Below are 22,601 nucleotides of genomic sequence, written 5' to 3' on the forward strand. Positions count from 1 at the left end.
CCACCACTGGCTTCCACAAGCCTCTCACCCACACCAACCTCTCCAGCTCCCACCATCCTGCTGTTCTTGAGGCCGATTGGCTGGGTCGCGTGGGCGGAGCCAAAGAAGTCCCCCAATGAGCAGCTCTGTGGAGGAGCCAATCAGCTAGATGTTGCTGGGGCCGCTGTGAGCCAATCATCAGCTGGCAGTCTGAAGGGCAGGGAAACAGTCCAATGAACATCACCTCAGAGGAGCCAATCAGCTAGATGTTGCTGGGGCCGCTGTGAGCCAATCATCAGCCGGCAGCTAGAAGTTTGCTGGCAGCTGGAAGTTTGCTGGGACCCCTTTGACTGTGGCTCTCAACAGGGCAAGTTTCACATCCTTATTCCTCAAGCTATAGATTACAAGGCACAATAATAGTATAAAACACAGAGGACACTTTCCCTTGGTCCATGGAGCTAATTGACATTGGCTGCAGGTACATGAATGCAACAGAACCAAACAAGAGAGCAATAGCTGAGATGTGAGAGCTGCACATACTGAAGGCTTTGGCTCTGCCTTCAGTGGAGTGAATGCACAGGATGCTGGCAATGATGAAGATGTAAGAGCTAAGGATGGTCAGGGTTGGGACAAGGACATTAAACACACTGAAGCACAGAAGTAGTACTTTGTTCACAAAAGTACTTGAGCAGGAGAGCTCTAATAGTAGAAGTACATCACAAAAATAGTGATTGATTATATCAGCTTTACAGAAAAGGTCTCTTAGCATGCATACTGTGTGAACTGTGGCACCAATCAATCCTATGCTATACACTTCAACTACCAACCAGAAACAGACGAGAGAAGACATAGTAACATTGTAAAGCAAAGGGTTACAGATGGCAACATAGCAGTCATATGCCATTGCAGCCAACATGTGGCATTCTGATATAATAAAAACTAGGAAGAAATAGAGCTGAGTCATGCACTCAGGGTAGGAAATGATGTTCTTCTCCATTACAAAGTTTGGGAATAATGACAGTGGATTGGCAGAGGTCAATGAAAGACAGACTGCTGAGGAATAGTACATAGGTGTATGCAGGTGAGAGCTGAGCCCAACTAGCATGATCATGCCCAGGTTCCCCACCACAGTGAACATGTAGATTCCCATGAAGAAGAGGAAGAGGGGCAGCTGGAGCTCTGGTTTGTTTGTTAATCCATCCAGGATAAATTCTGTCACTGTGGTGGAATGATTTCCTTGTGTCATTTTTTTCTTTGAACCCTATTGGAGAAAGAGAAATCAAATTTGATATAAGTAATTATTATCTCACTGAAGTGTGAGTCATAATTCAAGCATTTTCAGCCAGATTTCTACTTTTTTGGCCACTGTTCATCTTTGTTTGCAGCCCAAAACCTTGAGATCCCCCAAATATGGGACATGTCAATAAATAGCAGCATTTTCCTAATCTGTATTGTTTGGCTAAAGAGTGGTTATTAGTAACTAGTTCCTGATAATCCAAAGAACTGTTCTGATAACTATGATTGACTGTTTTGAGAACTTTTCATGTCTTATTTCAAATAATTTCAAATGCTCTGTAGAGCAAATATTTTGCCTATGTTAAAATAATAACAACACAAAAATCACACAGCCAATATCACAAAATGGAAAGAGTTTGGAAAACTTTTCACGAAGGTAATGAACATGTCAAGATGTCCACATCCAGCACTTTTGTTCAACAGTATACTCCAAGATCCAGCTAGTGCAATCAGGCAAGAAAACAAAATTAAAAGGCATACAGATTTGAAAGCAAGATATAAAATCATCTTTATTTTTAAATGGCACAAGCTTGTCTATGGAAAATATTAAGGACTCATTCACAAACAATTATGAGGATGAATTTTAAAGTTCATGAATATGGAGAATTCAAGATCAATAGAAAAATTGAATTGTATTTTTCTATATTTGCAATGAAGAATCAAAAAGAATGCATTTGAAATTACTTGAAAAAGAATAAAATACTTCGTGATAAGTTAAATAAAATAAATGCAAGGCAATTTGCCTAAAATTACAAACATTGTTACAAGGAATAAAAGCCCTACTTAAATGACAATACATACCATATTCCTGATTCAACAATACTCAATTTTGTCAAAATGGCAGTACTTCCCAAATTGATGCATAAGCTTAGTGCAATCCCTATTAAAATACTGGCTATAATACAGCAGGTATTTACACACTGATTATAAAATTCCTACAACAATTCAAGTGTCATAAAATAATCAAAGCAAACTGATGAAAGGAGAATAAACTTGGAGTTCTCACATTTCCTACTTGAGAAGTTACTACAATGTAACTATAATCAAAATAGTATGGTATTGCCATACGTTCAGATGCACAGCTCAATAAAATAGAATTGGAAATACAAAAATAAACTCACATCTATGAAGAATTTAGTTATTATAAGGGTTTATTGACAATTCCACAAGGAAAAACATTTTTTTTCAACAAGTGATACTAGGACAATTAAATTGGACATGTAAAGCAATTAATTTTAATTGTTTTTTCACACAGTTCACAAAAAGCAATTAGAAATGTGCCACAGAACTAAATGTAAGATCTATTACTCTAAGAATATCAGGGAAAGAAACACAAAACTAAATCCTTATGACCTTGGATTTGATGGTAAGAGCTTTAGATAAGATCCTAAACCAGAGGCTAACACAGAAAAAAAAATACATAGTAAACTGAACATAATAAGAATGAGGGGAAAAAAGTTTTCTATATGTTTGGTAGGAATATGAATTAATAGAATCAGTATGGAAATCAGCATGGAGGTTACTCAAAAGGCTAGAAATGTCAACACCATATGATCCAACTATAGCACTCTAGTATTTATCCAAAAAAAATTAAGGTCAACATACTATAGAGATAGATGTATACCGATGTTTATAGCAGCACAATTAATAATATGATAATTCATTAAATCAGCATAGGTATATGTCAGCAGATAAACACACAAAGAAAATGAGGTATATATAAACAATAGAATTTTATTTAACCATAAAAAATGAAGTTATGTAATTTTCAGGAAAATGGATGTAACTGGAGAGTATCATGTTAAGTCAGAATTAGAGAAGTATTTTTATAGTGTTTCCTCATACATGGCAACTGGAGAGAAAAAAAGAAAGTGAAACTCATGAAAATGAAAGGGAGAAAGGCAGGCTAGAAGGAGATAATGGAGTTGAGGAAAAAGAAAGGTACCAGGGGTTGAAATAGATTTGATTACTTGTCACAGTGGTGTAGGTCTGTAATCCCAGGTGCTCAGAAGGCTGAGACAGGAGGATCAAGAGTTCAAAGCCAGCTTTAGCAACAGCAGGGCACTAAGCAACTCAGTGAGATCCTGTCTCTAAATAAAACAAAAAAATAGGGCTGGGGATGTGGCTCAGTGATTGAGTGCCCCTGAGTTCAATCCCCAGTACAAAAAAAATAGATTTGATTATGTCATGTGAATATACAAATGTGCCACATGAAACCCACTATACTAAAAAATTGCTACATACCAATGAAAAATTTAAAAAGATACTATCCAGAAAATTACAGAGAACATACAGAATGGGAAAATGTATTTTCAGGTAATGTATCTGATGGAGAAATTGAGGTTAGTATATATGAAGAACTAGTAAGTATTATTAATTAAAATGACAAATAGCACAATAAAAATGGTAAGGGGATTGAAATAAACTTTCTTCTGTTTGAGGTATACAAATGACCAGTAAGTAAGCATCTGAAGATATATCTATCATCATTAATTATTCAGGAAATTCAAATCAAAGTCACAGGGAGAGAACATTTCTCATTTATCAGGAATATTATAATCAAAAGGACAGACAAATATAAGTGTTGACAAGAATGTGAAGAAATTTGAAATCTCATATATTGCTGGTGGAATTGTAATTTGCGACAAACTGCTTGGACACAGTTGAGAAGCTCTTCAAATTATGAAATACAGAATTATTTCAGGTATTTATTAATAGGAATGGAAAGCATACATTCACAAAATCTTGTACCTGAATATTTAGAGCAGCTTTACTTATAAGAGCCTAAGAACAGAAGCCATCAAAAATGTCCATCCAATGCTCCATGGACAGGCAAGGTATAGTACGTCCTTCAGAGCAGCATTATTCTGCAATGAAAAGGAATGAAGCACTAAAATGTGCCATGTCCTAATGGACCTAAAAATTGCCAAGTGAAAAAACTCAGAAACAAAAGGCCATCATATACTGTGTGATACAATTTGTAGGAGTTGTCAGAATTAGAAATTTTGTAGAGATAGAAGGTAGTTTAATGTCTGCCAGAGGCTATAGGAAGGGAAAGTCTGGTGTAGGTCTGCTAAAGGGTATGGGGCTTTGTTCATGCTGCTGGTTAAGGTCTTTTACAATAAGAACATGGTGATGGTTGTGCATTTTTCTGTAAAGGCACTGAATTGTACAGTTGAAAAAGGTGAATTTTATGACACATCAATTATGTTTCAAAGCAAGTACTATTAAAAATTAAAACAGCCACAAGATAGCAATGGTCTCTTGCTGACCACACAGAACATTCAATCACAACTGACTAATTTGCCACCATCCTGCAAGTCCTCCTTGTCTAGATTATGCCTGGGGAATTCCTCTGCACTTATGTTTCACATGCCCATTGCATTTCTCCAGTGTGGCATTTCTCTCTCCCCAACAAACAAACAAAAACTAATATAATATATTGCCTTAAAAATATAATAATTTTCCTGCAACAGGATTTTTTATAACATGTAAATGAGAAAATAATAGGCTTTTCTATCAACCATTTAGAAGATGAAGACAAGCCAGGTGCAGTGGCACACACCTGGAATCCCAGCAGTGAAGGAGGCTGAGGCAGGAGGATCATAAGTTCAAAGGCAAACTCAGCAATTTAGCCAGGCCCTCAGCAACTTAGCGAGAACTTGTCTCAAAAGGAAAAATAAAAAGGGCTGTGGATGGGGCTCAATGGTTAAGTTCCCTTGGGTTTAATCCCTTACTCATTACCAGAGAAAGAGAGAGAGAGAGAGAGAGAGAGAGAGAGAGAGAGAGAGAGAGAGAGAGAGAGAGAGAGAGAGAGAGAGAAGACATAAGGCAGGCACATCTTCAATCTAAACATTTTCTTCAAATCAACTAGAACAAAAGTAAAAAAAATCAATATAACTAAGGAGGACTGAAATCAGTATGGTTGAAGAGAATTCCCAAGTAGAAAATAGTGATGGAAAATTATACGATTGTAATGATTCAAGATGATAGTATTGGGCTGTGAATGTGAACTAATCTTAAAACAAACTTGACAAGGGTAAGCCAAATGTTTGCTGTGGACATTCAGCATAAGGACACAAATGCTATAGAATTTCTCATCATCAGAATGATACCTAATCTTTTTTTTTATTGGTTGTTCAAAACATTACAAAACTCTTGACATCATATTTCATACATTAGATTCAAGTGGGTTATGAACTCCCATTTTTACCCCAAATACAGATTGCAGAATCACATCGGTTACACATCCACATTTTTACATAATGCCATACTAGTGACTGTTGTATTCTGCTATCTTTCCTATCTTCTACTATCCCCCCTCCCCTCCCCTCCCATCTTCTCTCTCTACCCCATCTACTGTAATTCATTTCTCTCCTTGTTTATTTTCCCATTCCCCTCACAACCTCTTATATATAATTTTGTATAACAATGAGGGTCTCCTTCCATTTCCATGCAATTTCCCTTTTCTCTTCCTTTCCCTCCCACCTCATGTCGCTGTTTAATGTTAATCTTTTCCTCCTGTTCTTCCTCCCTGCTCTATTCTTAGTTGCTCTCATTATATCAATAAGACATTTGGCATTTGTATTTTAGGGATTGGCTAGCTTCCCTTAGCATAATCTGCTCTAGTGCCATCCATTTCCCTGCAAATTCCAAGATTTTGTCATTTTTTAGTGCTGTGTAATACTCCATGGTGTAAAAATGCCACATTTTTTTTTTATCCATTCATCTATTGAAGGTCATCTGGGTTAGTTCCATAGTCTAGCTACTGTGAATTGTGCTACTATGAACATCAATGTGGCAGTATCCCTGTAGGACACTCTTTTAAGGTCTTCAGGGAATAGTCTGACAAGGGCAATAGCTGGGTCAAATGGTGGTTCCATTCCCAGCTCTCCCAGGAATCTCCATATTGCTTTCCAAATTGGCCGCACCAATTTGCAGTCCCAACAGCAATGTTCAAGAGTACCCTTTTCCCCACATCCTCGCCAGCACTTGTTGTTGTTTGACTTCATAATGGCTGCCAATCTTACTGGAGTGAGATGGTATCTTAGAGTGGTTTTGATTTGTATTTCTCTGACTGCTAGAGATGGTGAGCATTTTTTCATGTACTTGTTGATTGATTGTATGTCCTCCTCTGAGAAGTGTCTGTTCAGATCCTTGGCCCATTTGTTGATTGGGTTATTTGTTATCTTATTGTCTAATTTTTTGAGTTCTTTGTATACTCTGGATATTAGGGCTCTATCTGAAGTGTGAGGAGTAAAAATTTGTTTCCATGATGTAGGTTCCCTATTTACCTCTCTTATTGTTTCTCTTGCTGAGAAAAAACTTTTTAGTCTAAGTCCCATTTGTTGATTCTTGTTATTAACTCTTGTGCTATGGGTGTCTTATTAAGGAATTTGGAGCCTGACCCCACAATATGTAGATCGGAGCCAAATTTTTCTTCTATCAGATGCAGAGTCTCTGATTTGATATCAAGCTCCTTGGTCCATTTTGAGTTAACTTTTGTGCATGGTGAGAGGAGGGGATTCAGTTTCATTTTGTTGCATATGGATTTCCTTCCTCCATTGCATGCTTTTAGCCCCTTTATCAAATATAACAAAGTTGTAACTTTGTGGATCAGTCTCTGTGTCCTCTATTCTGTACCATTGGTCCACCTGCCTGTTTTGGTACCAGTACCATGCTGTTTTTGTTACTATTGCTCTGTAATATAGTTTGAAATCTGGTATCACTATACCGTCTGATTCACACACCCTGCTTAGAATAGCTTTTGCTATTCTGGGTCTTTTATTTTTCCATATGAATTTCATGATTGCTTTATCTATTTCTACAAGAAATGCCATTGAGATTTTGATTGGCATTGCATTAAACCTATAGAGAACTTTTGGTAATATTGCCATTTTGATGATGTTAGTTCTGCCTATCCATGAACAGGGTATATTTTTCCATCTTCTAAGATCTTCTACTTCTCTCTTTAGGGTTCTGTAGTTTTCATTGTATAAATCTTTCACCTCTTTTGTTAGGTTGATTCCCAAGTATTTTATTTTTTTTTGAGGATATTGTGAATGGAGTGCTTTTCCTCATTTCCATTTCAATAGTTTTGTCGCTGATATACAGAAATGCCTTTGATTTATGCGTGTTGATTTTATATCCTGCCACTTTGCTGAATTCATTTATTAGTTTTAGTAGTTTCTTTGTAGACCCTTTTGGGTCTGCTAAGTATAGGATCATGTCATCCAGAAATAGTGATAATTTAAGTTCTATTTTCCCTATTTTTATGCCTTTAATTTCTTTTGTCTGTCTAATTGCTCTGGCAAGTATTTTGAGAACTAAATTGAAAAAAAGTGATGATAGAGGGCATCCCTGTCTTGTTCCAGATTTTAGAGGAAATGCCTTCAATTTTTCTCCCTTCAGAATGATGCTAGCCTGAGGCTTAGCATAGATAGCTTTTACAATGTTGAGGTAAGCTCCTGTTATCCCTAGTTTTTCTAATGTTTTGAACATAAAGGGATGCTGTACTTTGTCGAATGTTTTTTCTGCGTCTATTGAGATGATCATATGGTTCTTATATTTAAGTCTATTGATTTGGTGAATAACATTTATTGATTTCCATATATTGAGCCATCCTTGCATTCCAGGGATGAATCCTACTTGATCATGGTGCACAATTTTTTTGATGTGTTTTTGTATCCGATTTGCCAGAATTTTATTGAGGATTTTTGCATCTAGGTACATTAGAGATATTGGTCTGTAGTTTTCTTTCTTTGAGGTGTCTTTGTCTGGTTTCGGAATCAGGGTGATGTTGGCCTCATAGAATGAATTTGGAAGAGCTCCCTCTTTTTCTATTTCCTGAAATAACTTGAATAGTATTGGTATAAATTCTTCTTTAAAGGTTTTGTAAAATTTCACTGTATATCTATCTGGTCTTGGGCTTTTCTTGGTTGGTAGTCTTTTGATTGCTTCTTCTATATCATCCATTGATATTGGTCTGTTCAAATTGTGTGTATCCTCCTGACTCAGTATGGGCAAATCATATGTCTTAAGAAATTTATCGATGTCTTCACTATCTTCTATTTTATTGGAATATAGGTTATCAAAATAATTTCTAATTGTCTTCTGTATTTCTATAGCATCTGTTGTGATATTGCCTTTTTCATCCCATATGTTAGTAATTTGAGTTCTCTCTCTTTTTCTCTTTGTTAGCATGGCTAAAAGTCTGTCGATCTTATTTATTTTTTCGAAGAACCACCTTTTAGTTTTGTTAATTTTTTTAATAGTTTCTTTTGTTTCAATTTCGTTGATTTCCACTCTGATTTTAATTATTTCTTGCCTTCTACTACATTTGCTGTTGTTTTGCTCTTCCTTTTCTAGGGCTTTGAGATGAAGTGTGAGCTCATTTATTTGTTGGTTTTTCCTTTTTTTGAGGAATGACCTTCAGGCAATGAATTTCCCTCTTAAAACTGCTTTCATTGTGTCCCATAGATTCCGATATGTTGTGTCTGTATTTTCATTTATCTCTAAGAATTTTTTTATTTACTCCTTTATGTCTTCTGTAACCCATTGATCATTCAGTAACATATTGTTCATTTTCCATGTGATGTAGGATTTTTCCTTCCTACTTTTATCCTTGATTTCCAGTTTCATTTTATTATGATCAGATAAAATGTATGGTATTATCTCCACCACTTCATATTTACTGAGGGTTGCCCTATGGCATAATATATGGTCTATTTTTGAGAAGGATCCATGTGCTGCTGAGAAAAAAGTATAACCACTTGATGATGGTTGATATATTCTATATATGTCAGTTAAGTCTAGGTTATTGATTGTGATATTGAGTTCTACAGTTTCTTTATTCAACTTTTGTTTGGAGGATCTGTCCAATGGTGAGAGAGGTGTGTTGAAGTTACCCATAATTATTGTGTTGTGGTCTATTTGATTCTTGAACTTGAGGAGAATTTGTTTTATGAATGTCGAAGCACCATTATTTGGTGCATAAATATTGATAATTGTTATGTCTTGTTGGTGAATGGTTCCTTTTAACAGTATATAATGTCCTTCCTTATTCCTTTTGATTAACTTAGTGTTGAAGTCGATTTTATTCGATATGAGGATGGCCACCCCTGCTTGCTTACGAGGCCCGGGTGTGTGGTATATTTTTTCCCAACCTTTCACCTTCAGCCTCTTTATGTCTTTTCCAATCAGACGTGTCTCCTGGAGGCAGCATATTGTTGGATTTGTTTTTTTAATCCATTTTACTAGCCTATGTTGCTTTATTGGAGAGCTTAAGCCATTAACGTTCAGAGTTACTATTGATATATGGTTTGTACTTCCAGCCATGTTTGATTATTTATCTTTTTTTTTAATTTTGTTTGTTTCTCCATGATTAGCTTTCCCCCCACCCTCTGTCCTTACTGAGGCACTTCCCACTGATGGTTTTGGTTATTGTTTTTCATTTCTTCCTCGTGTAGTGTTTTGCTCAAGATGCTTTGCATTGCTGGTTTTCTGGCTGCAAATTCTTTCAACTTTGGTTTATCATGAAAGATTTTTATTTTGTTATCGTACCTGAAGCTTAATTTTGCTGGATACAGAATTCTTGGTTGGCATCCAGTGTCTTTTAGTTTTTGAAATACGTTGCTCCAGGATCTTCTTGCTTTCAGCGTCTATGATGAAAAATCTATTGTTAACCTTATTGGTTTACCCCTGAATGTAATCTGCCTCCTTTCTCTTGTAGCTTTTAATATTTTCTCTTTGTTCTGTATATCCAAGATATTGGATATCTTCATAACAATGTGTCTTGGCATTGGTCTACTGTGATTTTGTATGCTCGGTGTCCTGTATGCATCTACAATTTGTATATCCGTTTCCTTTTTTATTTCTGGAAAGTTTTGTGTAATTATTTCATTCAGCAGGTTACTCATTCCCTTGGTTTGAATTTCTATACCTTCCTCTATCCCAATGACTCTTAAGATATGTTATCCCATATCTCTTGGATGTTTTTCTCGTGATTTTTTACCAGCCTTTCTGAGTTGGCTAGACTCTTTTCAAGATGATATATTTTGTCTTCATTATCTGACATTCTGGCTTCTACTTGCTCCACTCTGTTAGTGATATTCTCATTTGAGTTTTTAATTTGGTTTATAGTTTCCTTCATTTCTAGAATTATTGTTTGATTTTTTATAATCTCTATCTCCCGATAAAGATGCTTAACTTCTTATTTTATCTGTTTATGTAATTCATTTTTAATGTGTTCTTTCACTGTTTGAATTTGCTGTCTCATATCCTCTTTAAGGTTCCATTCCATCTGTCTAAGGTATTCCTTGATTTCTTTATTTGATCATTTTTCTGATGACTCTAGGTCCTCCTGAATATTTAGGCTGTCCTGCATTGTTTGTACTCCTTTTCTTCCTTGCTTTTTTATGTTGCTCATGTTACTTCATGTTCTGTTTGACTGCTGAGTTACTGTTTACTCCTATAAATTTACTTGATGCTTGGGAGGAAAGGTATTAGAAGGGAAGGGAAGAAGTCACTACAGAGAATGAGAGTAAGCAGGTAGAATTCGAGGAAGGGGGAATAAGAAAATTGAAAAGAAATGAAAAGACAAAAGAAAAAATAGAAAAGAAAAAAAGAAAAAAAATTAAAAAAATAATAAAAAAATTTAAATTTAAAAAAAAAATTTAAAAATTAAAAAAATTTTAAAAACAACAACAACAAAATGAAAATAAAAAAACCAAATAAAAAAATTAATAAATGCAATCTTAGAGTTTGATTAACTTATTTTCCAGTAGGTGGAGCTGTGCCCACTGAGCCAAATCTCTCCTCTCAATACGCGGGAACCAATCACTGTGCAGCAGCTCCTCCTCCCAGCCTGGGTGAGTCTCCAATCCTGAGTGCCTAGGGCCTTCTCTTGTGTCTAGTCACTTCCCCACTTTTCCTCAAGCCAGGCCCCTCTCACAGGTGATGCTCACCACAATACTGGCTACACGCCAGGTCTGCTGCTCCTGTGAGCCCTGTTTCCATGAACGACTGGGCACACTCTCCTTGTTTGCCATTCCCTCACACCATAAGTTTGTAGAGCTTGGGGCTGAGAACCCTCAGCAAATTTTGCTTGTCCTCCGGTAGCCACACCCCCGGTAGCTGGTGCAAGGGACCTCAGTTGTCAGCACTGGTGGGAGCGGTAGCCGGGAGTTCCGCGACGTGGGTCCCACGCCACTCCTGATTCCCTCCGTCTGGCTATCGTGCTCACGGGAGAGCTGGGAAGGGCCCTTAAGGTTTCCCCGCTGTATGGAGAGGGAAGGCTAGGGGATTACACACTTGTCGCCGCTGGTTTCAATGAACTTATTTCCTCCGCCGCATTCTGGTGAAGTCAGTTCTCTGCCATGGTGGTATCCCATGCAAATGGCGACAGTTCGTTCCCTTTGCTGTGTGACCAATGCAATGGGTGGGTCCTGACTGTCTCTCCCAAGCCCCGTTTCAATCCTGTGACCACTGCCTATGAAGGCTCGGTTGGCATTAACCTCTGTAGGATCAGAAGGGCCGACCAGTTGTTTCAGCGGGATAGTTAGTGCTGAGTCACAGCAGTTTGGCTGCGAGAAGCAGGTGAACGGGAGCTTGAATTCAGCCGATCCGGGCTCGGTGTGTGTTCTGAGAGGCCCAGACTGTTCACCCCAGATCCACATCAGCTCAGCATTACCCTGATACCTAATCTTGAAGGGGATGGTAGGCTGACATTATGTCATGATATAAAACTGATAAAGAGAAGTCAGAACTTAATGTTTTGGATAGGGAAATTATACAAAGTAAATGAGTTTTCAGCTTGAGTCTTGAAGTTTGTCCCACTGAGGAATTATGGAAAATTAACCCAGAGGCAAAAATTAAAAGTTAAAGATACAAAATTGTGAATGATTGGATTTAAATGTTTTCTGAAATCATCTCCAACATCTGTCCAGGATTAATCATTTCTGTCTTTATTGAACTAGTCAATATTTTATGTATTTTCATTAAATATTTACTATATTTTATTTTGGTTATTTCTGTGTCTGCCAACCATTTTTAGCTATGAGCCTCTTAGATTCAGAGACCTTTATAATTCCAGTACTTATCATACAAGTAATTAAGATATAGTAGTTTATTATCAAACAAGTAGGCCAGGCACAGTGGCACATCTCTAACCCCAACCACCCAAGAGGCAAATGCTGGAGGATTACAAGTTCAAGTCCAGACTCAGCAACTTAGCAAGAGCCTGTCTCAAAATAAAAATTGAAAAGACCTGGGGATGTAGCTCTGTGGTATTGTGCCCTTGGATTCCATTTCCAGTACAAAAACAAAACAAAACAAAAAAAAGCAAAAGTAAGTGGATGAATTAAAAAGTGCAAAGTGGATCTTGAGTAAAAGATAAGAAGAGAGATGGATGTAGTGCTGGGGTACTGTATGGCTTTGAGGAGACTAAAGTGGTAATTGATTCTGGTTATTAAACCCAAAGATATTATACTAAATTATTGTTATTTTAATTTAATTTTAAGTGACAATTATTAAAAATGTTAAAGAATTAGAGCAGCACCATGTAGTTTGCATTGTGGAAAGATAGCACTTTAGAAACTAAATTAATTATGATCATAACCCATCTTAAGATGTCTGTCCACATTCTTCAAGCTACTTCAGAGGTCACCTTCAGAGTGTCTTTGTGACCTGGGGATCCCCATGTCCTCTGCCTTAGGGCTGTCTCTGGCCAAAGAAGATTTTTCAGCCTATATATGTGGAGCAGTCCAGAAGGATCTGCTAATTAATGCTTCCAAGAACATCCACTAAAAAAATTTGGGCAATAGTTGATACAAAAATACTCCAGCTTCCTTTGTGCTCAAATAGAATAATGGAGGTCTTTCTCCACCATTTTTCAGAGTATTCCTAATGAGATTGAGGCACAGTTCTTCATAGTGGTGAGCCATAAATGTATGCTTGATTGGCTGTCCTTTCTTTTCTCACTATTCCCTTACAGGCTTCCTGGGAGTATATCCAAAAGAGGTTATATCCCAACCTTTGGGAAAATCCTGATTAGTTTTTCCTGGTTTTCCTCCTCCTCACTCCTCCATCCTCTCTCCTCCTTTCTCCCTCTCCTCCTCCTCTTCCTCCTCCTCCTCCTTTCTTTATGAAAGGAAATCTTGAGGAGAGGTTGATGATGTTACCTTTGTGTCATGCAAAGTTAATATATTTATAAAATGGGCTACTACACCTAGAGAATAGTGAATCAATTAACCTCAGACATGCCAATATGTAAGTATCCAAACAACATTTTTGTGAAAAAAGCAAATATCAATAGAATTTCATTGATTTACTTACAAAACCTTGTTATATAATGTTTAGAAACAAAAACATATGAGGGAAAACTCAAAGAATATATGGAATTCAGGAAAATTATGGCATTTAGAAGGAAGGAAGTGAGTGGGATCAGACCAGAAACTATTTGGAATTTTCTCTGGCATTACTCTTTTCCTTTAGTGGGTAGAGGAAATAAACACATGTGTGCTTAATGTATCATGGTACAAAAATATTCTACATGTTTTTCCACTAATATTTATTATCTTCTGATTTTTAATATGTGACAAAACACATTTTAAAAAGACCAATAGGACAATGACAGATGATTTATGATATCATTATAGGATATCATTGAATTGAGTATTAAAATAATTGTTTAAGCCCTGGAATATAAAACAAAGGAATGATAAGTAATATGCAAGATTGTTTCTCACCAAAATAGCATTCCAATAATGACAGGCATTGTTAACCTTCAGCCCCCGTCAACCAGTACACCATGTAGAAATATAAAAATGCTATTCTCTTGAATGATTATTCTGGTAAAGGTAAAGTTAGGATTTTTGACCAAAACCTTGCAGCTGGGGTGACTGAGAACATTAAGTTCTGATTGGTTATTCATTTATTTGAGTCAACTTCATTGGAAACAAGTCACTAGGGAGAGCAGGGAATGATAGGTGCAGGGCCCTGACCCCTGTGGATATTCCTTTGAAAGCCTCTCTCCAGGGTGTCCCTGTCCTTGTCAGTACCATCATATGGGCTACACTTTTAATGTCTATGTCCTAGTTCTCCACAGAGACTGCAGGTAAATCAAAACACAGGTCAAATTCAGAACAGGCTTTGGCTTTATAACAAATTATGGTATCTTACAGAAATGGTTGGATTCATGTAGAAGCCTTTAAAGAATCTAGAATCTTGGGTGGAGGTGCTGGATGCCCCCTGAGCCATTCTTGAAGCTCGTGAGTATCTCATGAAGTGCTGCCCTGCAGCCCATCTGCTCAAAACATCCTCTGAACCTCTATTCCCATATTCCTCTTCTCTGGCCTCCCTGGTCTTAAACTTTGATTCTTCAATTTCATCTGCCCCCTGTGGATTAGTCTGAGTGGTGGGCTACTGGAATTAAAGTTTCTTCAACTGAAACATTTTTCTCAAATGCTTTTGTTTGCTGCCACTTATGTGATAAAACCCATAAAAATCTTATCCTACCATGAAAGCCAACCTGGGCCTCCACATCACAGGGCTCATAAAGAGGAAGGGAAGTTTTCCCTTCCTCTTTATGAGCCCTGTGATGCCCACAAGAAAACATGGATCCCAGTGTCAGAAGACCAACCCTGGAGTCTTCATTCTGCTACTTGTTCCTCACACATTTTGAGACAAGTCACTTTAACTCTCAGGATCTCAGTCCCCCAGGTTGTAAAATGGAGATAATAATAATTCCTTATGTAAACCAAATAAAAGTATTTCATCAGCTCTGATGTGTGGCTGAAGTGTTAGCTACTGATCTCTCTCTACAATTACTCAGGAAGGAAGCCCAGCAGGTGGAGGGCCTTCCTCAGAGATGATTTCATATCCTTATTTCTGAGACTGTAGATCAAGAGGTTCAGCATGGGGGTAACCAGGTTATTCAGTACTCACACAGTTGCATCCAGCCAGGGGCTTGGGGTTGGCTTTAGATAGATGAGGACCACTGGCATGTAGAAATGCAGGATGGCTGTGAGGTGGGCACTGCAGGTAGAGAAGGCATGGTAGGGAACTTCTGCAGAGTGGATCTGCAGGATAAAGCAGATGATGCAGTTGTAGGAGGTGAGGATGAGGAGGAACAGCTTGGGGGCATGAGGCCAGTGCTGAAGAACCCCACCATCTCTGGGGCTGAGGTGTCTGCACAAGTCAGCTTAAGCATCACTGGGATGTCACAGAAGTAGTGGTCCACCTCATTGGGACCACAGTAGGGCAGCTGGAATGAGAGAGTGGTCAGAAAAGAAGCCTGAACCAGCCAAAAAATGAGGTCCCTGCAGCCAAGATGGTGCACACTCTGTGGCTCATGATTATGGTATAGCACAGAGGGAAACTATGACAACAAAGCGGTCATAGGCCATCACGGTGTATAGAGAACACTCAGTGCAGCCCAGAAAATGGTAGAATAATGGTAGAAGAGCTGGGACACACAGCCCACATAAGAGATGGTTCTGATTTTCCATGAAAGGTAGAACAGCATCATGGGAGGACTCACAGAAGGGAAAAATATGTCAAAAATAGATAGCTTGCATAGGAAGAAGTACATGGAGTTATGAAGGCAAATGAAGGAGATAATTGCCAGCAAGATTAGTATGTTTCCAACAAAGCTGAAAATATAAAAGGACAAAAACGGGATGAAGAGAATGGTCTCCAAACCCTCTGTGTTTGGGATGCTTAGCAGGACAAACTCAGTCACCATGAATGATTCCTCATAGTTGTAAGAAAAACTAACCCTGAGAAGGAGTTTGAAACACCAAAATCCGGACAACAATGTCACATTATTGAGTTTTGGCTATGTTTTTAAAAAGAAGCAACCTGCCACATCAAAGTCAAGAGCAAAATCTATGTAAAAACTTCAAGTAATAAGAAGTAGCTATTTCGGAGTCAATCAATCCAACCCTGGAAATACTATTTTTAAAATAAATGATTATTTACTATGAAGAAGAGAGATTTAGAGATATATTCAAAATATCCCCAAGTTAGGAGATTTTTTTCCATGAATATAATCTTTTTGATCACCATTATATTTTAAACTCTCATGTCTTTGAGTAACAAACTCCAAATATCCATTAGACTCTGCAAGTAGCAGAAAAAAATAGTGTTAGGAAGCTAGGCACTCAATATGAATATTGGCTTTACCTGTTATTTGCGTAACAAATGGATCTCATGAAAATATAAAGGAGTCAAATAGAGTGGAAGAAGGGGACCAAGAGTGAGAGAGAAAACAGAAGACATGGGGAAGTGTGGGGAAACAGAGTCTACCAAATTATGCTATGTCCATGTACAAATATACCACAATGAATCATATGTACATGATATACATGTATCTCAATTTTACCTATTAATATAAAAATTAATGAATGCTTACTATGTTCCAAGCAATGGTTCAGCATTTTTTAAATGTTTTATTTCTTAAATGTATATATATATTATCATATTTATATGATTTTATTTATATACAAGTTATATAATAATAATCCATTAATTAAAATAATACTAATAATTGCCATAATTACAATAGTAGAAAGGATATGAGTTGAGTAGAACAAGTAGATCAAGAAAGGCAGGAGAGGAGAGAAAGAGAAGATACTGGCAAATGACACTGATCAAACTATGTAATTTTCATGTTAGATTATGACTAATAAATCTCACTATATATAATTTCAATGTACCAATAAAAATTCTTTTAAAAATCCTCTAAATCCTAAGAAAAAAATCTTTCTTTATTGTTTACCTCTGAAACATAGTTCTTTATGCACCTTCCATTAATGCTGGTATTTTGTAATTATGTTCAAGTAAATGTCTTGTTAACACTATTGAGTGGACTTAGATCACATCCTCTTCAGATTACATTCCTCTAGATTTGATAATGCTAAGATCCACAATTCTATCGCAAAAAAACTGCTCTGGTTCTTTCCATCTCTTTAATCTATTCTACATGGACTTTGGCAACTTGAAAATATTAGCAAAATATAGCAGCAGCAAGGAAATTGTCAAATTCATGTTACTGATGAAGTGGGAAATATGGTAACTCATATAGAATAAAAGCAAAGAAGACTGCTAATCAGGAAGGTTATACAAGTCAAGTGTGGTGTGGTGCCTGGGACATGTAAGTTCCTGTAAGGAAAATGAGAAGTGACCCAGAGACAAAATGCAGAGGCAGGAAAGAAAGATGGCAAAATGGCAGAGAGGTCAAGCTGCCAAGCCTTATTTATACCAATAGGTTACTTTAGGTCATTGGCATAATTAGTACATAGTGTTCATTGTATTACTAGATAGGTTACAGACTTAGCAACATTATGTAGCTTATTCCTCAGTTATACACTAAGTTGCAATGTGGTAGGAGCTCTGTGTAGCTCTCAAGAAAGTCCATTGTAGAAAGTTACAGTTATATGGGCAGGTTTAGGCTCAGTGATACCTTGAGGTTATCTAACAAGAGAGTTCCTTTATTCCCAGGAGATATGTGCCTGAGGTCAAGGTTGAGGCTGATAAGACTAACACAGAGCCTCCTCATGAAGAACATTGCTACAGCAGCCAGGCATCCTGTGTCTTTGCACAGAAGGTTTCCCAGCAGCCAGGCACTCTTCCTAACCACCAAGCATGCTACAGTCATGAAGCTATCAGAGACCTCAATCCCAAAAACAGAACCCCTACTGGTTTCTCTTCTTCTCATTATTCTCTTAGTAATGATAATAGGAGTAATAATAATTGAATATATATAAAGATAATAGTAATAATAGTTGAATATATATGTAATGATAATGGTAATAATAATAGAACACACACACACACAACATATAATGAATGCTTTTATGTTCCAAGAATTTGATAAACCTTTTAAAACTGTGATTTATTTTTAAAATGTACTTATAAGAATAAGTTAGCATTATTATTACTATTCAGATCCACAGATAAGAAGCTCAAACTCAGAAACATTAATGAAGCTGCCTGAAGTGCAAAGATCCTCCTGCCTCAGCCTCCAAGCCACTGAGATTGCAGGCATGAATCACTGAGCCAAGCTAGATGACAGTTTAAATAATAGCTAATGCTTATTGTTCATTTGCTATGCTCTGGCATTGTCTTGTGAGTTCTGTAAATGCAATCTCTTTCACTTACTACTATAAATTTATTAGACAGGTCATGTCTCCCCAGTATTTTAAGGTATACAAGTTAGTCTCTAAGTGTTTAGTTAAAGACTGAGGTAACTAAGTTGGTTAATGATAAAGCTGTATCTCAAATCAAAAACAGTATGACTTCTCCTTTGAGTTATAAAGAAAACAAATTCATCATTAATTTAATTTTGAAACACTCATTCATAAGTAATTTCATATCACATTTGTGGTTGTTATAGTTTTCCAGTGCATTTTCATGTTGCTTGGATTGATGACCAAAAAAATGTGTAAGATGGTTTGTCTTAACCCAATTTTACAAATACAAACATTGAAATTTAGAGCCCTTTCCTAAAGTAAACAACAGAAGAGCCCAGGCAGTCCCAAGATTAGCTCAGTTTCCACTATATCACCATGGCTTCCTAGCACGACTGCAGCTGACCCTGTGAGTGAGCAATTTCCCATGCTTCTCTCTGATCCTCTCTCTGTGTATTATTATTAATCCATTCATTTTAGGGATTTGGATAAGTGTTCTGTATATCCTTAAAATCATTAGTGTTTCCATGACCAAATTATGGGGGACAGATGGAGAAAAGGGGGTAGGGGGGAGAAAATGTGTTAGCTCACAGTTTGTTCCATGAGGATAAATCCCACTAGAACATTCAACACATATTTCTCAAGAGAGCTCCTTTGTCTTGATATAACTAGTGGGTAAATTTGCAATAGACTTGCATTATCCTTTTTTTCAGAGTACAGTCTATCACTTTAATTCCTTATTCTCCTTTATGTTTTCAAGTAAATCACAGACATATTCCAGCAACAATTGGCTTCTCAACTAATCATTCAAAAAATTCAGAATATAAATAGCCAGGCTAAGTCTGGGCATTATTGATCCAGAATGGAAGGAGGTAGGATGTGGCTATTTAATGGAGGACATATTTATTTTTATCTCCTCCTTTCTTTCTCCCTCTTCCCCTTTTTTTAATTTTCATTTTATATATTTTTTTCTTGGTTGAAAAATGTTTGGGCTTCCTGAAAATTAAATAGTTTTGGTGAAAGAGATATGATCCACCAAACAAAAGAGTTAAAATTAAAAAAAAATAGGACAGATACTCCCCCCATATATATGTATATATATTTAATAGTTATAGATATTTAAATTTTAATATTATATAATATTAAATAAATTATGTATTTATATATACAATATCTACATTTTTATTGGAGAAATGAAAGTAATATCAGGGACATAAATCCCCCAGAAAATCTCTTGAGTGATTTGGTATCCGAGTCATCACTAATTCCTACACAATTTCCCATGCTTCTCTCTGATCTTCTCTCCTGTATAAAAGTCTATGATATGCTGGGATATGAGTCAGGTAACCACAGAAAGCCAGACTAATGGACCAGTTCTTGAATTCATATGGATAAAATGCAGTAGTAAGAGATCCCCACGTCTATCTTAATAGTAATGTTACCATAATTTTGATCTTTGTCCCCAATACCAATCCATTGATGAAAACAGGGTTTTGAGAAAAAGGGGGAAAAGTTTTTATTACTTTGCTAGCAAAGGAGAAAGAAGCACAGTGGCTTTCTATCCCAAAGACTGGTTCTGCCCATTAGGGAGAACAGAGGTTTTCTTGTTTTGTTTTGCTTGTTTTTGTACCATGGATTGGATTCAGGGGCACTTAATCACAGAGCCATATCCTCAGCCCTTTTTCATATTTTATTTAGAGACAGGTTCTCACAAAATTGCTGAGGCTGGCTTTGAATTCATGATCCTCCTAGTTTAGCCTCCTGAGCCACTAGGATTGCAGGCATATACCACAGCACCTGGCTGACAGTTTTTTTTTTTTTTTTTAAGGATTCAAAAGCTAAATTACAGGTGTACCCTGACATGGGTCCCAGGTATGCCCTGGTTGTGGGTTAAAGTTCACTTGCTAATTTGGGATAGCCATTTCTTTGATCTTCTGGTGTCATCTCTGATGATGATGAATTAGTTAGTTTCTGGGGTGTGTGTGTGCTCAAAAACAGATACCTTGCCCCAGGATAGTAAAAAAAAACTAATCCTGTTACACCTCCCACCCCCAGCTTAGGGAGGATGAATGGGGAAAAAGGAAAAGAAAATATGTCCATTTTAAAATAAGCCTCAGTGGCAGAGTAGCAAGGTCTCTATTCAAAACCTGAGGAGAATCACTGTTACTTATAGAGATTCTATCATCTATCTATCATTCATCTATCTATCCCTCCATTTGTCTTAAATTATCACTTCCTTTACAGATATGTTTTATTGTACTGCATGCTCTGTATTTTTTTGCTTATTTAAAGCTTTACTCTTCCTAAATCTTGATTGGCTTGTGTCATGTACACTAGATCTTGTAGTTTGCTTAAGACTGGTCCCTATCTGATACCTTGCTAGGTAGGATTCTATCAGAAAGTTTAGAAAAAGAAAGATTTAATACAGATTATTAAATGAAGGAACGAAGATAGCTAGCAAAAGAAAACAAGTCTAACAGACTTCAGGAATGCACCCAAATCCACACTGAAGACCTGAGCTACTCAGAAAGCTGCTGGATTGGGAAGCTTCCTACTGAACTGTGAAGCCACTGCTATGGCTGGCTGCTCTAGAACTAACATACTCTGGCAAAGTCTACAATAGCAAACATGAATACCCAAATGTCCTGCCTCTTGCCACATGTGACTATTACTGAAGTGCAACTGTTGGGCAAAACCTCAATCACATCAAAACCTAACTGCAAGAGAGTCTGGGAAACAAAATTTTACATTTTCCAAACTCTGTGCACTAGGAGTTGCATGCTGATCCACCATACCTGCTACAGTGCCTGTTCTTTTTTCTATCTCAGTGAAAGTGATTATTTTTATTTTAAAATATTATTTAAAACTTTATTGGGGTAAGGTTGAGATAAAAATGGATGTATATATTTAATATTTATAGATGAGTTCTGAGATAAGTATACACCATGTAGGCATCACCACAATCTATCCCATAAACCTATACATTGCCTCCAAAAGCTTCCTTTGCTTTCTTTATTACAATTTATGAAAAGAACACACACAATATCTACCCTTTTAATATATTTTTAAGTATAAAGTGCAGTTTTATCAGCTATCAGCCCTGTGCTAGACTTATTCATCTTATTAGTAACTGAAATTTTGTGCCCTTTGACAAATATCTCCTTGTTTTCCACTTCTTTAACACCGTGGCCATCACCAATCCATTCTCTGCTTCTGTAAATTTGACTATTTTCAATTCATCATGTAACTGGTATTATCCTGTAGTGTCTGTCCTTCTGCATTCAGCTTATTCCACTTACCACAATATCCTTCAAATTTATCCATCTTGTTGCATAAGGAGAGATTTTCTTCTTTTTCAAGACTAATTTCCTTCTTTTTACAATAAAAAGAAGAGACTAAAAAAAACCCCAAAACACACATTTCCAGGCATCAATGTTGAACCAGTTAAATAAATCAATGAAAAAAGTATCATGTATCTGATGAACAACTTTCATCTTATCTTTAAGAGCTCTTAAGAGTAAGAGCATTATCTTTTACTTGAGCAACTGGGGTATCAAAGATATCCCTGTTTTTAAAAAAAATACTGAAACTAAATTGATTACTTTAGATTGTAATTTTGAAAGAGAATATAAGGTAACATTTAGTCTATAAAAGCAAAACTTAGTTGTTATAGTAAAGTATGATTTTAGTTCTTGAATTTGGAAGAAGACTATTCCAGAACAAGTGGCTCCACTGAGAAAGCTATCAGACACCACCCATATCTACCTTCAAACCCAATTTGTAAAAGGATGACCAATGAAGCAGGGACACAAACAGAAAGACAGCAGAGTTATGCTGGGGCCAGGTTCTAACTGCAGGCAACCAGTGTTGTCAATGATGGCAAAAGATTTTATTTAACCACAGGTCACTCCAGACTCCATCAGTAGGACGTTTCAGGGTCCTATATTGTCAACTAATGAAGCTACGCTAGCCCTGGAAAATTTAGAGACTAGACAAATTTTATCCCTTATATTTCAAAAGATTAGCTCCTAGGTAGTGAAAGCTACAAGAAACTAGGGCATTAAATATTAATACTTCAGAGCTGGGTTTGTAGCTCAGTGCCTAGCATGTGTGAGGTATTGGGTTCAATTCTTAGCA

General features: G+C 36.8%; 2 pseudogenes; both read right to left on the reverse strand.

The window, feature by feature from the left end:
• Nucleotides 1-285: 285 nt before the first annotated feature.
• On the reverse strand, nt 286-1,225 carry LOC144376697 (olfactory receptor 8G50-like; annotated as a pseudogene).
• A 13,873-nt stretch (nt 1,226-15,098) lies between these two features.
• LOC101969729 (olfactory receptor 10D1B-like) lies at nt 15,099-16,018 on the reverse strand (annotated as a pseudogene).
• Nucleotides 16,019-22,601: the final 6,583 nt, after the last annotated feature.

The sequence above is a fragment of the Ictidomys tridecemlineatus genome, chromosome 4, assembly GCF_052094955.1.
Source record: "Ictidomys tridecemlineatus isolate mIctTri1 chromosome 4, mIctTri1.hap1, whole genome shotgun sequence".
Lineage (NCBI taxonomy): Eukaryota > Metazoa > Chordata > Mammalia > Rodentia > Sciuridae > Ictidomys > Ictidomys tridecemlineatus.